At 44.4% G+C, this 14,367-nt stretch overlaps 1 protein-coding gene across 7 annotated transcripts in view; it reads left to right on the top strand.

Moving 5' to 3' along the window:
• The window catches only part of CDH4 (cadherin 4), an 811,352-nt gene that overhangs the window by 363,250 nt on the left and 433,735 nt on the right, over positions 1-14,367 (top strand). The window lies entirely within an intron of this gene.

The raw sequence follows: 14,367 nt of genomic DNA, 5'->3' as shown, positions 1-14,367 counted from the left end.
CATGCATCCTTTTTCTTAGTCTGAGTACAGGCTCAAAGTAACTGGACAATGCCTGGAGAAATTTCAGAAGCTGGAAGGTGGTAGCTAAGAATTCCAAAGTACAGAGTACAGAAGTTAATCTCTCTCTGCCCAGGCAGGGGAAAGCCACTTTCCACGATATCCCCAATGGGCATGGGCGTGAGCTCTCCATATTTCGACTGTGAGAATGCTGGAGAGACTTAGTTCCTGGCTTGGTAATTAGGTCTGTCTGGATGAGTCCCAGCCATTGATGCTTGTGTCTCCTGGCGTACTAAGGAGGAAAACATTACCAGCCTCACGTTGATTACAGCATTGGTTTTTCCACCATCAATGTCAATGACCCCATCAGTTTTGCTCCCCTGAAAGTTGAAGAGGAGGAATTGCTGAAGTGGGGAAAGATGGATTTCTAGCAAGTGTCTAGAAATCTTGAGCTGGTCACTGCTTCAGAGTAGATTAAGGCAATGCACTCTTGATTTGATATTGGGCAACATGATCTATACACACATGGTGCTTTTCCAAGTAGTTTCAGTGCAATGTATGAAACTTGGCAACTGTTCTCAGAGTTCATGAAAACCAATGAAATGAATATGCTAGATCGACATTAAATTATAATGCCGCTCACTGACCCCCCCCCCCCCTGCCGCTGATCTGGTAATCAATAAAATTATAGTACAGTCTGGAAAGTGTCTAAAATACATAACAGGCACCACATTGTATTCTTGCAGTAGCAAAGGCAATTACTCAACAGGCTATTGATGATAACCACTGGCTACATCTACTGGTACAATAATTTAGCATCTTATGTCTTGTTGAATTAATTGATTTCTCGCTCTGCTGTGTACAGTTTGCTGTGTTTTACTATTTTCTTTTTCATCATGGAGAGATGCTTTCTGTCTTGCGGTTTCTCATGGACTTGGGTTTGCTTTGGGGTGTGTTCTTTTAAAGGCACCCAATGTAAACTTATGGTCAGTAGTGAAATAATTTTATGTTATAGAAGGCCAAGATTCCTAAGCGAAACTCGTTTTGTCCGGTGCTCACTTGACTATGTGTGGAATTGTGATTCCCAGTGAAATGGGGCTCATTTCCCTATACTCCACAGCTCCTAGACACAATGATTGAAGATGGTTAATATATGCGTACACATGCAATAATGATAATGATAACAACAACAACAACAACAACAACAATTTATTGTGTATACGCCACCCATCTGGCTAGGTTTCCCCAGCAATGGTCAACTGACATTTTGACATTCATATCCATGGTGCAATAAGTACCACAATGGAAATAAAGAAGACAATTGGAAATTTGTCACCAGATGTTTTGACTACAATTCCCATCAGCACCAGATGGCATACCTGCTGCCAGGATGCTGTCAGCGGCTCCTGGCTGGTTGTCCAGGAAAGTATAAAGACATGGAAAAGTTTTGTGTTGTTATTTTTTTAATAAAAAAATCAGTCTTTATAGAGAGAGGCTATAAAACCCAGCCTCTTGGATAATGGTGTTGCCCCGAGTGAATCTCCACCCCCCCAATCTCTCCCACTTCCTCTATCATCATCATCACCTCCTCTACAGGTGCTGCTGTGTGCCCTCTGTCCTTGAGCTCGTTAAGGCTCTTTAAGGCTCGCTGGGTTCTGGGAGATGGGAGGGTCTGGAATGCTTTCTAGTGACAACGTGTCAGCTGGGTGTTGTTCTAGCTCTCCCATGATTTCCCAGCTTCCCCCCTCATCTGCTTCTGAGCTGCTACCTCCCTCAAACCCCTATACTGTCTTCCTCTTCCTTCTCTCTGTAAGGGTCAGGATGGAGAGGTAGTTTCCACCATTCCTCCTCTTCCCAGTCCCTGACACCTGCCTGTCTGCATATATCATCTGTCTATCTATCTATCTATCTATCTATCTATCTATCTATCTATCTGATTGTCCAGTAGTGGCAGGCATTGGACTTTTAGATGGTCTGCAAGCAACAATGTAAATAATAGGTCTGAAGTAATTGACATGATGATAATGGAAGGGTACATCAAAGGCACCCGAGTTTCCAGTCAACCTATGTGCCCACAAAGTTGTAACAATCACTTTGTGATGTCCTCTTGTATTTAGCAACTGATGTGCTAAATGAAGACAGCAAATGGCTCATGAGGAAGAGATATGGATTACCTCTCCTTTCTCTAATGTACTTTACTCCCACTGGTCTACCTTTGAATATTGCAAATTGCTGCTAAGAAACAAATCCAAGCATTATCACTCTGGACTTGATTAATTGAACTATAGCAATGAGCTTTGCGATAGCTGAGGTGGTGAGGTGACAATGTTGTGAATAAACATTGAGAAATGCTTTTTGGGAGAGTGCTGTTATAAAAGCAAAGCTTGTAGCTGGCTCACCTGTATAGCAGGGACACGTTTTTCAGGTCTGGGCTGTTATTGCCATGGTGAAAGAGCAAATTCTGCCAGTGTTCAAAGAAGTGAAGAAAAAAAAAATGTTGGGAAGTAGCTTTAAATGTCAGAATCAGGTTGTGGTCAGAAAGGTCTGTATTAGTCACTATCGTGGAGATAACCTTTATGCCACTTGAGCTTGCAGGTCACTTACTTCACTTGAGCTACATTAATTCTGTTTTAGAGGTAATTACCTTCCTAAAAGCACCCGTGAAGCTTTATCACATTGGATAGGGTGCTATAGGGAGGTGGATGGCGAAGGGAGCAGTTAATCTCAGTTCCACATAAAACCCAATCTTTCCTCTCTTAAGTTCCTTTTTTTCTTCACTTGCTGTTGACCATTGTTAAAAAGCTTTGTACCTTATCCATAACAATTAGGAAACAGCCTGCCCTATGTGCAGTTGCACAGATTGCTGTGTTCAGAAAAGGGCCAACTTCTTCTCTGTTTAGCAAATCCATTTGCTGCGCTAAGCGGTTCCATCCAGCTGAACTCTCTAAGGGCACCTCATAATAAGAGATGCCCTGTCTGAGATGCCAATGCAACACAGAGGCATGTCAGTTAGCTTCACTTTCTCATTTGCGCTGTCTCGTATGTGGTGCTATTTCTTTTTCCCCAGCCTCCCCCAACCTGCAGCTGGCCATTGCTGACTGGGGCGGATGGCAGCTGTAGCCCAGAACCTCTGGAGGGTATCATCAGAACACAAGAAGAGCATGCTGGATCAGAGGAGTGGTCCATCTAGTCTAGCATCTTGTTCTCAAAGTGGCCAACCAGATGTCTGTAGGAAGCCCACAAGTAGGACTTCTCCTGTCTTCTCCTGTGGTTTCCAGAAACTGGTATTCAGGAGCATATGGCCTCCAACAATGGAGGTTTGGGAGAAGGCTGAATTATTCTTCCAGGAATCATAAAAAGAACCCTACCAGATCTCACTGGCTTACCATGGGTTGCCAGCACCCGGGTGGAGGGTAGTGGGTGGGAAGGAAACAGACATGGAGTACAGATGCACATTTAACTGCCTAACGTCATCGGTGTCACCCAGGAGATCACAGCCGTAGAGATAAGAAAAGAAGAGTCATTCTGTTGTCTGGAGAGGTCACTTTCAGGTTCACATGGAGAAACCGCTTTCAACAGAGCCCTGCGACAGAAGTGCACAGCTGTATTGAGGCAGCACCAGGTGTTGCAATTTTGCGCCTATCAGTTTTGCACCCAGGGCAACCGCCATTCCATTGCCAGTTAGGTACACACATGTGAATGCACACACACACACATGCACTGCATGTATATATAACTCCAAAGGCAACCACTACTTTATATTTTGGGCAAGCAATGTACAGTGCTGGTGATATATTGCTTAACTGTGGAGGTCCACTGCATGCTCTCCACCCTAACCAAGTAGGTAGAAGATGTACCTGTTATTTAGAGCAGAACTGGGACATCCACAAAGGAAGCAATAGGGATTACATCACCCTAGGGCAGTGGTGGCCAGACCTGGCCCTCCAGCTGTTTTGGGACTACAACTCCCATCATCTCTAGCTAACAGGACCAGTGGTCAGGGATGGTGGGAATTGTAGTCCCAAAACACCTGGAGGGCCAGGTTTGGCCACCACTGCCCTGGGCAATATGTAAAGGAGGCTTTATTGCAGACCTGGTGTGGATAATCTCTGGTCCTAAAGATGTTGTTGGGCTCCAACTCCTATCTGCCCCAGCCAGGCCATCTAGTGGGCAGGGATGATGGGAGTTCTTACAAGGGCCTACCAGATGCCTACAAGAAGTCTGGAAACAGGACCTGAGTGTAACAGTGCTCTCCTCACTTCTGGTTTTCCGCAACTAGTATTCAGAGGCATAATTTATCCAGCGGTGGAGGTAGAACATCGCCATTGTGTCTATGCCGCACTAGCTCTCATTTCATTCCCCCTTTAAACAACCTTTTCTCAAATGTTCTTCCAGTATTTCTTTCTGATTAAAATATGGCGGAGATAAAATTGTACTATTAAGAGGAAATAATCCCTTATAGTTTGTATGTCTTCCTAAGGCTGCTAGTTAACAAGCTGCGAAATAATATAGACATACAGTTTCATCTCTAAAACATAAAGCTGACAGAAGAGGAGAGAGCCAGAGGACAAATCTCTTGAAAATATATGAGGTAGACACTATTTCTCTTCTGAAAGCTCACTTCTCAGCCAATAGGCTTATGATGATCTATTAACTTTGCTGGTCTTATGGAGTAGGTGTTTCTTTGTCCCTTGAGAAATAATAGCTTAGTTGCTTGGGAAAGGTGACAAAACTGCCCTAACTTCTCTCAGTGGATGGGTTCATGTGCTGAGTGAGCAACTCAGGAAACCAGGGGGCTGGGGAATTCACTTCTCTTATGACCCAAGTTGCACTTAACACTAAGACAAACTATGGCATAGCATGTACGAGCAAACATTGCAACTTCCTGGACCCACCTCCTCCTCCAATTCTACTTCTGCCATGCTACCAGGAACTCAACCATGGTTTAGCACAAATCTGAGCTTGTGGTTTGTCTCACTGCAGACAAACTAAGAGCTGCGGCCAAGGTTTGTTCTTGCCTCATCCAACGTGGTGTATCTGAAGTCAATAGACTGCTAGCTCATATTTGCATACAGTGGTAAACCAAAACATGGTTTAGTTGCCAGTAGCATGGTAGTAGCAGAACCAGGGAAGGAGCACTGGAGCCATGATAATCTCTCTGAGATTGGTTTGGCTTAGCATTGTGTGTCAACTAGACCAATGTGTATTGTCTGCGGTGCACTTTCTTCTCTTATCTTTCTTAAAGGGTGCTTTTGAATGATCCTTGAAAGGAGCCAAAACATGGGGAGTCTTACTGCCAGGGATTGTGGGCCTTGTGATTGCTAATGCAGTGTGGTGCGGCAGCTAAAAAAGCCAATGCAACTCTGGGCTGCATCAATAGGAGTATAGCATCTAGATCAAGGGAAGTAATAGTGCCACTGTATTCTGCTCTGGTCAGACCTCACCTGGAGTACTGTGTCCAGTTCTGGGCACCACAGTTCAAGAAGGACACTGACAAACTGGAACGTGTCCAGAGGAGGGCAACCAAAATGGTCAAAGGCCTGGAAACAATGCCTTATGAGGAACGGCTAAGGGAGCTGGGCATGTTTAGCCTGGAGAAGAGGAGGTTAAGGGGTGATATGATAGCCATGTTCAAATGTATAAAAGGATGTCACATAGAGGAGGGAGAAAGGTTGTTTTCTGCTGCTCCAGAGAAGCGGACACGGAGCGATGGATCCAAACTACAAGAAAGAAGATTCCACCTAAACATTAGGAAGAACTTCCTGACAGTAAGAGCTGTTCAACAGTGGAATTTGCTGCCAAGGAGTGTGGTGGAGTCTTCTTCTTTGGAGGTCTTTAAGCAGAGGCTTGACAACCATATGTCAGGAGTGCTCTGATGGTGTTTCCTGCTTGGCAGGGGATTGGACTCGATGGCCCCTGTGGTCTCTTCCAACTCTATGATTCTATGATTCTAATGCTGTTTAGATTTTTATGCTGAACACCCAGAATTTAGTTGCAAGGTGGAAAAAGTGAAGGAGATAAGAGTTAATTGTTTTCTTTCAGTGCTCTGTGCTGCCTTTCTATCTCTAGCAGTAGGTTCCTCTTGCTGAGTTCCTCCCTCTCACCATACAATGATGGGAAGGAAGGTGTGGCGCTGGTACCTTCTCTGGGGAAGGCAGAGGAGACGAAGGTGCAGCCTTGGTTCTTGGGGAAGGGCTGTAACTCAGTGGAAGAGCATCTGCTTTGGATGCAGAAGGTCCTGATTTCAAACTCTGGCATCTCTAGTTAGGGCTGTGAAAGTCATTGCCTGAACTCCTGCAGAGACACTGCCAATCCGTGTTGACAAGACTGAGCTACATGAGCCAATGTTCTGTCAGCTTGCTATGTTTCTAAGGTGTCCCTGAGCCATTAAAACTGTCCCTGTACTAGAAAGAAGGTGGGGGTTTTTTTTCACCAGAAGCTTAGGGTCAAATTAGGCTTAGTGTGAGAAATCATCTCCTGAAAGGGTTTTTTAAAATACATATAAAAATGAAAAGTAGTCACCAGGTGCTGTGCTGTCTGGTGGTGGAGCTGCATGAACAGGTGTGCTGCAAGGGTGAGTAAGTTTTCCCCATATGTGAGCATTTAGTCTGTATGTGTGGATGTGTATGAGAGATGGGGGGTGGGGGGAAGGTGTGGGGTGGTGACACCTACTTTGGCTACACCCTCTTTTGCTTTGGGCATGCCCACCACTGGTGTGCAACCCTGGGAGGGCTGACCAGCATGGAATTTGACTCTCCAGTTGAAAAGGTTCAGTCCTTCTATACCTAGGGGGTTGGATATTCCTGCATATTAAACACACACCTCCAGAAGGCCTTCAGTGCTGGATCTCATTGTCCAGGTTGAACGATGGGGGTGGAGACACTCCTTCAGGTATACTGGACCGAGGCCATTTAGGGCTTTAAAGGTCAGCACCAACACTTTGAATTGTTCTCGGAAATGTACTGGGAGCCAATGTAGGTCTTTGAAGACCGGTGTTATGTGGTCCCAGCGGCCACTCCCAGTCACCAGTCTAGCTGCCACATTCTGGATTAGTTTCCGGGTCACCTTCAAAGGTAGCCCCACATAGAGCACATTGCTATACTCCAAGCGGAGATAACTAGAGCATGCACCACTCTGGCGAGACAGTCCGCGGGCAGGTAGGGTCTCAGCCTGCGTACCAGATGGAGCTGGTAGACAGCTGCCCTGGACATAGAATTGACCTGCATCTCCAAGGGCAGCTTTGAGTCCAAAATGACTCCCAGGCTGTGCATCTGCTCCTTCGGGGGCACAGTTGCCCCATTCAGGACCAGGAAGTCACCCACACATGTCTAAGGGAAGACTTTTCATAGAATCATAGAATAGTAGAGTTGGAAGGAACCCCAAGGGTCATCTAGTCCAACCCCCTGCAATACAGGAATATCAGCTAAAGCATCCATGACAGGTGGCCATCCAACCTCTGCTTAAAAACCTCCAAGGAAGGATTTTTATGATGGGAGGTCATGTAAGCATCACCATCCCGCCCTGCAGGACAGCCCTGGTCTAGGATACACCCCATCTTAGACCTTGGAGAGCTGCTGCCATCTAGGGTTAGCTACACTCAGCTCAATGGACCAAGGGTCTCATTCAGTATACACTGAGCCTCCTATGAACAAGAAGACCCGCATCTCAGTATGACTAAGTTTGAGAACTTCTGTTTATGATGAAACCTTGAAAGACAGAATGGAAGAAACTCCAGTGCCCTTTCATTTTTGGATGTTTCAAAGAAAAAAGGGAAACACAAATATATATTTTTTCAAAAAGTTCTAAAAGCTTCAGACCATGAAAAAATAAATCCATTATTGCCCTCTTCTCAGCAGGGAAGAGTCTCTAGAATGAACTTTAGAATGAGCAGTATTTTCATATTCATATTTTCCCTTCTATTCAAAGAAATTCCACTTTCATCACCAAGTGAACTTGGTGCTAATTATTTATATATGAACTATTGATTAATGTATGAAGAGCCGTGAATGCTTTGGCTACAGTATAGGTCTATTTTCAGATGCTTTCCGTTCTATATTTTAAACTAATAACTCCTTAATATTTTATAGTTTGGCTCTAAATTAGAAGAAATAAACAAGCATTCTAAAAAGGATGAAAGGCATGCTGCCACTAGTGGCATTATTGCCTTGGTGTAAAGCAAGCAACATTGCAAATCAGACCATTTTAAAAATATATTAAACTACAGAAAGCATGCCAACACAGTGGAATATTAACTTAAACAGTCACCACTAATTCAGTTTCTGAGTGATTATTTTTGGATGGTGGTGGATATTTGCTCGTTTACATTCTAGGCATATGGATTTTTTTTTTAATGAAGTGAATACTCTTTAGGTCAGGTGCGAGGAACCTTTGATCCAACAGATGCTGGTGAACTACAACTGCCAACATTCCTGCCCAGTGGTCATACTTGCTGGGGCTGATGGGAGTTGTAGTTCAGCAACATCTGCAAGACATGCTCTAGACTTCCCATTAAGAACCAGAGACCTGCTGGATCAGGTCCAGGCCCATCTTGTTCTCACATCTCAGTTCTGTCTTTGGTTGTTGTTGCCCTTTAGCAGATAGCCATGGCCATTTTACACTGGTGAACAGGCAAATCAATGCTCACAACTGGACCAGCTCCTGAGTGGGCACTCAGCTCTTGGACCAATGTTCTTGGACCAGCCTGAAGGAAGGGGACGAAACAAAGATTTTACCCGGATGTCTCATCCTCCTCATACACAGCTTCTTATCTACAAGATTTAACACAGAGAAACTGCACTCTGGCCTTCAGTACTTTACAGTTGAACTCTTGAACTCGGTGACATTGAATAGTAACTTGTAATGTTGTATATGTCTCTCCAAGATTGATTTGAGACACTGCATATATTATTTGAGTTTGCATTGTTTTGTGTTATAGTACGTGTTGCATTGAGGTATTTAGTGTACAATATACATATTTTGCATACAGGGGTTGTGCTTGAACTGGTTCTGGCCAGTCAGTACTGTGCATTTCCCACTTCTTCAGCAAATTTTAGCTCAATTGAAGGTAGAATATAATGCATCTGAACAAAATAGCATGATGAGTGTGGTTCCTCTGTTATATCACCACACAAATCATGCCTGTCTGTGTACCCTTAGAACTATCTGTTGCCTCTCCTTTTTAATGAGCCCTTCAAAGACTCTTGATCAAAGGTATAAACATTTTATCTTTTCTTTTCTTTGGGTGACTCAACTGCTTTATATAAAGTAGCCAATGGCCAGAGCAAGCATTCCAAAAATACCTGTTTGCAAAGCCAAAGACGAGTTGCATAACCTCATAGGGCACTTAACTACGAGATAAATGACATATCAGTTTAAAGTACAGAGCACATCTATTTGCAGAAATATAGTGGGTTTCTTACAGCTGACTCGTAAAACCAGCTAAATATGACAAATTAAGAGCAGGGTGTCGAGAGAAATAAGCCGCAGTCTTTGAAACAGGTTTTAACTAGTGGCTGCAAGTGCTCTGGCTTCAATAAGAGCCTTTCCTAGCTTGTGCCACAGAACATTAATGGAAATTCCACTTGCTCAGAAAGGCACAAGGCTGTCCAAGGTCTACAGACCGATAGGGCTATGTGCTGTTGGTTGGATGATATGGAAGTGGTCAGCAGCCTTGTAACTAGACTGTAGCCCTCTTAAGGGGCTGAGGAACTGGGGTAAGGTGACATGTGAGGGTTGCACGAGGCTGAACATATTTCCATCCCCTTCCACATTGCCTATGCAACTTGGAGAGGAGCTATCTGAGGCTTGGGACCTGCTTCTACTCTGAGGGTTCTATATCATGCAGGGAGGCAACACCTGAAGAGGGAATGAGTATGTGAAGACCATTCAAGGTGCTGTATGTAGTGTGTGTGTGCCCGCGCGCATACACAATATATACTTGAGGAATTCAGTCTTTGCAAATTCTGATACTGATCCACGTATCCCAGGATAATGTGTGAATCAGAATTTTGTTATCTAGCAGGTTTCGTATTGCTGAATGTTCCAACATTGCCGTCTTCTCAAAACATGGTTTAAAACCCATAGCTGCTTCTTTTTTGAAGGAAAAATGTTGTTGTTGTTGTTTAGTCGTTCAGTCGTGTCCGACTCTTCGTGACCCCATGGACCAGAGCACGCCAGGCACTCCTGTCTTCCACTGCCTCCCGCAATTTGGTCAGACTCATGTTTATAGCTTCGAGAACACTGTCCAACCATCTCGTCCTCTGTCGTCCCCTTCTCCTTGTGCCCTCCATCTTTCCCAGCATCAGGGTCTTTTCCAGGGAGTCTTCTCTTCTCATGAGGTGGCCAAAGTATTGGAGCCTCAGCTTCAGGATCTGTCCTTCCAGTGAGCACTCAGGGCTGATTTCTTTAAAAATGGATAGGTTTGATCTTCTTGCAGTCCATGGGACTCTGAAGAGTCTCCTCCAGCACCATAATTCAAAAGCGTCAATTCTTCAGCGATCAGCCTTATTTTTCTGAAGGAAAAATACATACATATCAAAGCTTCTGCTGTGGTTGAGCACGATTCCTTATGACATTAACCAGTCCACATCAAAGGTAATGCCACTGTTGAGCTGGCTGAAGGTGGGCGTACCTTTATAGATCACCCTTGACCTCTGGAGAGTGTGGTACCCAAAGAACTAACTGGATTTTCTAAACCGCTCTCGGTAATTATGCTTCCAGGCGGGACATGTGGCTTCCTGTTCTCTAAAGATTCCTGACCAATATGGAGAGAAGGTAAAGGAACAGAGTAGCAAAGGCGAGGGGAATTAGTTGAGGCTGTGCCAATCCACCTCAGGAGAGTTCCCATGAAACTCCTGGTCTTTCTGGGCAGAATTTGGCGACGATGTCCAGAGGGTAACAAGCAGGTCTTTCTTCTCCACAGCATCCTTATCTGTCTATTGCAGAGTGAGATGGGGAACAAGTTCCAACCAGTAGTCAAGATCCTGACCAGGGTGGGTATGGCGATCCATCTGACCATCACCTGATGTCACAATGACTTCAGACGACTCTTTTTTGTTTTTACTTGGTGGGTGAAGCTCAGGTCAAGCCTCAGAGAGAAATCCTTTGCATCTCCAACTTGACTTCAGGATGACAGAAAAAGGTTCCAAGTACGAAAAACGCCAGCTTTTTCTGTTCGGATGAAGAGTTGAGAGCACACTTCTTCATTTCAGCCATGGCTTGAAGTTCCCAGCGCCTGATGTGATCTATCACGTCAGGCGCATGGAACATGGGCACGGTTTCCCCCAAGCAGCCCAGGAGGCCATCCTCCAGGGCTTGGCAAGTCTAATGAGGCCTATGGGCCACAGGTTCTCTACACCTGATCTACCAGTATGTATAGATATTCAGTAACACTGACTGACAGTCTCTTTTTCTGTGTGCAGATCTTCTCCCCGGAGCCCTTTCCCCTTTGCATCTTTCGGCTCCTGCTGGGATTGTAGAGCAAGATGTTCCTCTATGAAATCTCCATTGTGTTCTATTCCAACATAATTGCTCTAGCTAAATGTTTCCCTTTCAATCGCCTTCCTTCTGAGTCGCAGAAGGGCAGCTTGTTCTCTTCCCACCCCCCGGCTGACGTGACTCATGCTTCAGCATCGAAGTTGCTTAGGAACAAGAACATTTTATTTATTTCTTTGGTAGAAACTGAAGACGAGCCTGAACAATGACTGGATATGCAAGTATCCCTGAAGAAAGTTCCCAGATCAAAGTCATCAGTTAACATTTTTTTTTTGCTTTTGTCAACTTGCAAAATAGGCCGTTGTTTCCCATGTATTTTTATTTTATTTAGCTGTGTCTGTGTTGGAACATCGCAACGCTTATTGTAGAAGAAAAATGGGCATTACTAGATTTTAATGGTGTTCTGAGCTTGAAGAATAATTAGCAGAGATGCAGAAGAATGCTCTCACCACAATCATCAGGGTGATACGTATTATATGTAGAGACCCTGGAAGAGAACTGCTTTCCCCAGGTGGTCAGGTGGGTGAGCCCTCTCCTCTGAGATTATCAGGCACAAAGAGACTGGTTTAGTTAAACCTGGTTAATTAAAAAAGAGAGAGAAGAAATGTACAGCAGCATGTTTTCTTAGATGCAGCAATTGATTGCAGCAACTTACTAGCGATGCTTCAGAAGCAGAGCTTGGCTGTGGGGGGGATGAGCTGAGAGTTAATATGTTGGGCAGGGGGAAGCTGAGGTTGGCAGTGAAGAATTCAAGCCCTGGACAGGGGGGGGGGTGGGTTCTAGTTTTTCTACAATTCTGTACTATTAATGAGCAAAGCCTTTCCATCCTTTCAAAATGAACTGCCTCAGTCTCTGCTATGGAAACACACCCAAAGTTTCTGATTATCCTACAGCTGTGCCAAAATTTCCTCCTTTTATCTATTATTATTATTATTATTATTATTATTATTATTATTATTATTATTCATGTCCCCTGCCCATCTGGGTGGCTTCCAACATATATAAAAACATAATAAAACATTAAACACAAAAACCCTTCCCTGTACAGGACTGCCTTCAGATGGCTCGGAGGTTGGATAACTCCATACCCTCCAACATTTCTCCGAAGGAAATAAGGCCATCATAAAGAAAAGTAGGATATTCCAGGATTAAATCAGAAACCGGGATGGCTTGTGTAAATCTGGTACTGTCCCTGAAAAATAGGGGCACTTGGAGGGTCTGTCATAGGGTATGAAGAACCACCAGACTATAACTGTAATAAATGAATGAACAAGTCTCCATAGCCCAATCCATCTGTTTCCTTGGGGTGTGGCTGTTTGGATGCGCACTTCCAACAACTTCCACAATCCTACAAGCCTCCCAGTTCATTTCTGGACAAATCCATGCAAATGACTGACATTAAAGGGAGAGGCCCATTCACACAGAATCCCCACAGTTCAGACTGGATCACAAATGGGCCAGCAGCCTCCTGTTTGTGGTTTTCTTTTCTTTTCCTTGCCAGGGAACCAATCAGACACCCTTCTTTGCCTTGAAAAGTGAGGTGGGAAGGGTGTCACAAAAAACAAATGCCAAATGATAAATCGCAAGCATTTGAAACATTCTAATGTTTTTGAAATCTGGTGAATGGCCATGCTAGTGAATAGATGTTTGTGTGTTTTGAAAGATTTTCCCACAAAGCATCGCTGTGATTGATGTTCATGATGAAAGATCCTCAGCCTTTAAATCAACTACTCCCCCCACACCCACCCACACTATGCAGTGATATATGGCAAAGCAATTCCTTAATGTTGACGTCGCTGTCATATTTGTGGGCATTCAATAGAAACCCATTAGGCATGATTTAAGGTGTGTTTGAGATGGGGGGGATCTCTACTGCTAAACAAGATGCTTAGGAGATAATTAGTAAAATAGGCACTTCAAGATCTTTATGAGCTGATTGAGGATTGAGAAGTTCATAAAATTAAGGAAGAGTTCGTAAAACTGAAAATTCATAAAGCAGATCGTCAGCAAATTAGAGCCCTACAAAGGCATTTAGCTAGAATATGAGGCAATTAAAGACTGGTTTGCAAAATTAAGGGATATCCATGATAGCCATTAACAGATTATCCCAAGTCAACAACGTAGCCTTTTGAGAAACCAATTTGCAGTGCAATCATAGAATCACATAGCTGGAAGGAACCTCAAAGGCTATCTCGTCCATGCTGCTCTTGATGCAGGACATTTGCTGTTACAGCATCCCTTATAGGCGGCTAGCCATTCTCTGCTTAGCAAACTTTCACAAAAGAAAGTCCACTACCTGCCAAAGGCAGCCTGTGTAATGATCTCTGGCAGGCAAGCAATCCCCGATGAGAAGTAATGGCTCTCTGGCAGTTTTATGTATGTTTATTTACCAAAAAACAAAAAACAAAAACCCACACACATCCAGAGCACGGCTTCTCGCCTGCTCACATTGATGATAGTTGGTCAGTCTGAATCTTCACCCCTCCCACAGCAGAAAGGACCCCAAACTCCCACCCTTCCCCTCTTGCCCTTCCATTGCCCTCTGATCTTATCCAGTCTCCTAGGACGGGGACTGAGAGGCTGGCCTCCCCCCTCCCACTTGACATGGTATCAGACCTCTGCTTATCTGCTGATTGCCTAGCAACACTCTGGCTGCCTTCCAACTCTTCCTCTTCTTGAGAGCTAACAGAGTCTTCCCCAGTAAGGGAGGCCAAACTGCCCTTTCTCGACTCTGTCAGCCAGCTCTCATCTGCAGAGTCGGTCCCTTGTTCACTTAGTTCAGTTTCTGAGTCTGACTCTTCCCCTGGTCCCATCAAGAAGTTATTCCTAATATTTAACCAGTAGTGCAATGGGCCTTTTCATTGGCAGGTCTGTGCA

Source organism: Podarcis tiliguerta (genome assembly GCF_965153285.1).
Source record: "Podarcis tiliguerta genome assembly, chromosome: 6".
In the NCBI taxonomy this organism is placed as follows: Eukaryota; Metazoa; Chordata; class Lepidosauria; order Squamata; family Lacertidae; genus Podarcis; species Podarcis tiliguerta.
This window is presented reverse-complemented; position numbering and strand designations above follow the sequence as displayed.